The sequence below is a fragment of the Dermacentor albipictus genome, chromosome 2 (assembly GCF_038994185.2).
Source record: "Dermacentor albipictus isolate Rhodes 1998 colony chromosome 2, USDA_Dalb.pri_finalv2, whole genome shotgun sequence".
In the NCBI taxonomy this organism is placed as follows: Eukaryota; Metazoa; Arthropoda; class Arachnida; order Ixodida; family Ixodidae; genus Dermacentor; species Dermacentor albipictus.
The window spans coordinates 64,845,098-64,848,582 of record NC_091822.1 but is presented as its reverse complement, the minus strand read 5'-3'; the positions used below and the strand labels follow the sequence as shown (position 1 = coordinate 64,848,582).

General features: G+C 48.5%; 1 pseudogene; it reads left to right on the top strand.

Moving 5' to 3' along the window:
- The first annotated feature begins 1,839 nt into the window (after positions 1-1,839).
- LOC135903193 (uncharacterized) lies at positions 1,840-2,778 on the top strand (annotated as a pseudogene).
- The last annotated feature ends 707 nt before the right edge of the window (positions 2,779-3,485 follow it).

Genomic DNA, 3,485 nt, shown 5'->3' with positions numbered 1-3,485 from the left:
ATGGACAAACGCGACGGCCACTGACTGCGGGGTCAAGACTGGGCTGAAGAGACGCCTGCTCGGGCAAGACCCCTGTCTGCGAAGACCCTCTGACCTCGGTGCGTTCAGTAAAACCTGCGCGGAAGTGAGTGTGTAAACCCTCGCCCTCAAAGGCGGGTGGGCTACGATGACTTTGGACGCTCCAATTGGTCGAAGGTTGAACGGCCGTTTTCCGTCACCTAGGGATCTAGGGAGGACAAGGTGTTTTTAAAGAGCCGTTGCGCGGCTGCTGAGTGTGCGTTCTCTTTCAGACATGCTAGATTGATGAACTGTAACGTTCTCCACCCTTCATGTAGATATTGTAAATAAATTTCATATTGCTCGTTCTCCATGAGAACAAGTCCGTCCCTTCAACAACGTTCTCCGCGTGGAGGAGCTGGACGACGGCATGGGCCAGCTACCATCTATTTCATGCCCGACTACAATCCTTACAACGGGCTGGCAGCAGTGAGACGGACTTTGTGACGTGGTGCTGTGTCTGCAGTGAGTGCTTGGTCCGTGCTTTGACTCTCTAGGCTTCATGTTGTGGTTGTTCACTTTAGAACAGTAGGGTAGCTGGATTGTTGAGTGTTAGCTAGGTTGTGTTTACCTAGGTATGTTTAGTGAGCAGGACCAAGTCAGTAAAGCAGCAATCATGGAGTTAAGGACACTGCTGAGAGACGAATTGTTGATTCTTGGTGAGGAACTGGGCCTGAAGGTACGCAAGGAAATGCTAAAATCAAAATTCTTGCAGCTGATTTCCTAACAGGCTAGTGAGGAGGACTTTGAAATTGGGTCAGAACGTTTTAGGCAAAGAGAGAAGCGGGACAGAAAGAGAGAGAGAAGAACGGGCCAGAGAGGAACGCGAGAAAGATCGCGTGTTAAGAAAAATTCAACTTGAACTTGAAAGTAGACGTTTGGAGTTGTCTCAAGGAAATGAAGGGGCTCTGGGACGATCAAGTGCGGCAGAATCATACCGCATGCACAGGCTGTTAAAACCATTTGAGGTCGGGAACGACATAGGCTTGTTCCTAGGAAATTTTGAAAGGACTTGCGAGAAGATGAACTTCGGTCCGAGTATATGGCTACAGTGGTTGCTGTCTATGTTGCCGTGTGAGGCTGCGGAAGTAATCGCAAGACTCAGCGCGCTAGATGCATATGATTATGTGAAAGTTAAGGATAGTCTTTTGGAGAAGTACCGCCTTTCAGCCGAAGCTTTTCAGCAAAGGTTTAGAAGCACGGCCAAGAAGAACAGCGAGGGGTATCCGGAGTTTGCATATGGCTTAAAGGCAAACCTAGTCGAGTGGCTGAAAAGCGCAGAAGCGTACGAGCAGAGACATGATTCTTGAATGCATGTGTCTAGAGCAGCTTTACAAAAGCACCCCACAATCTGTGAGGCTGTGGGTGCAAGACAGACTAAATGTAAACACTGTGGAAAAGGCGGCTGAATTAGCCGAAGAGTGCGCAACACGTAGAAAGCTGAGCGCCGAGGACGGGATTGTGACGGTCGAAATGGACCGCGGAAACCATTTCCGTTCAAGAAGCTTTCGCAGACTACACGACTGGAGCTTGTAGACGCAGAGGAAAGGACCTCAGAAAAGAGCGAGGAAAAGTCCAACGATGAAACCATACAAAAAGAGCAGAAAAGAGAATTCGAATATGCTATAAGTGACACACCTCGGGAAGCCTAGCGGGAAGCCTAGAGTAGTTTTCTGCTACGTGGATGAAAAAGATGAGAATATGGAACTTTTGAGCGCATATATTCACGACCTGCCAGTTAATGGCAAACCATGCCGGGTGCTGCGAGGCAGTGCCGCCACTATGGGCATTGTACATCCGTCTTACTTGAAGGTAGATGACTTCGCTGGAGAAGTAGCATGGATCAAGCAGGTTGTAGAAGTACACAGCGTGTACCTGCCCATGGCCAAAGTCAAAATCAATGGATCATTCGGGGAGCTAGTGACCGAGGCTGCAGTTTTCTAATATTTGTCGCTGCACTACGCTTACATTTTTTCGAATCGTTCATATTGGTTACTGCGTGAAAAAGGGCTTAAACTGCGAGAGGGCATAGTACAGCCATTGACCCGAAGCCAAGCTCGTAAAATCGCGTCGTTTTTGGCTTAAAATGCACACGCTGCTCCAGCGGAAGCAGAAAAAGGAATAACTTCAATACCCGAATCCGAGTTGGGCCCGAGGGACAAAAACACAGTTAAGGAGAGCCTGCCAGCTGACCAGCTCAATGAGGGCGTATCACTAGAGTGTCAAAGTTCATGCCTGCAGGAAGAGCCAGCTGAAGCACCCGCAAGTGAGACAGGGTCGTTACTATCACCGGCCTCAAAGAACTTTGATTAGCTCTTAGGTGTGGACAGAGAGTCACTGGCGGCCGAGCAAAAGAATGATGACAGCTTAGCTAAACTACATCACACAGCTAAAGAAGGCATTGCTAGAAGCAAGGTGACGATACAGGAGAGAGGATGATTGTCGTATCGGCACTACCGAGACCGAAATCGTAGGATTCTAGACCAGTTAGTCATGCCTATTAGGAACAGGGAAGACCTTTTGAGTCTCTGTCATGGAAATGGGTGGTCTGGCCACCTAGGTATAAACAAATCAAGGGAAAGATTGCTTATGGAATACTACTGGCCTGGCTGTTTCAAAGACGTAGAAAACTTTGTAAGATCATGCCACGCCTGCCAGTGCTCGGTTAAACCAGGAGAAACATGGAAAGCTCCACTAAAGGTAGTGGAGCTTTCCCCTTAATAATAGAACCTTTCAGACGACTTGTGATAGACACTGCAGGGCCTCTACCAAAAACAAAGTCGGGTTACAGGTACTTGTTTACCATGCTGTGTCTGGCTACAATGTTTCCGGAAGCAATCCTTCTGAAAGAGCTCAGCTCCACTGAAGTAATAGACGCGCTTTTGACAGTATTCGCATGAGTGGGGTTTCCAGCCGAAATTCAGGCGGATCAAGGGTCACTATTCACCAGCTCGCTGACTTCCACATTCGTACAAAAGTGTGGGGTGAAATTGATACACAGTTCCGTCTATCACCCTCAGTCAAACAGCGTAGAGTGGTGGCATTGAGTGCTTAAGCGAGGTTTGAGGGCGCTCTGTTACGAGCACAAGGAGGACTGGGTGAACTGTCTGCCGGCAACTTTGTTTGCTTTGCGAACGGTTCCACACGAAGCGACAGGGTTCTCGCCAGCAGAACTACTGTTTGGGAGGACACTACGTTCTCCACTGAGAATGGTCAGAGAGATGTTGGAGGAAAGAGGAGAGAGTCCAGCAATGGTAGAATATGTGCTAAATCTGCTGGTACGGCTAAGTGCAACCCAAGAACTAGTCGAAACGAACCTGGGAGTAGCTAAAAAAACGCCAAGTTCTATTACGACAAGAGTGCGAGGCTTCGTACGTTTGACGCCGGTGACCAGGTAATGATCCTCAAACCTTCGAAAAAGAACAAGC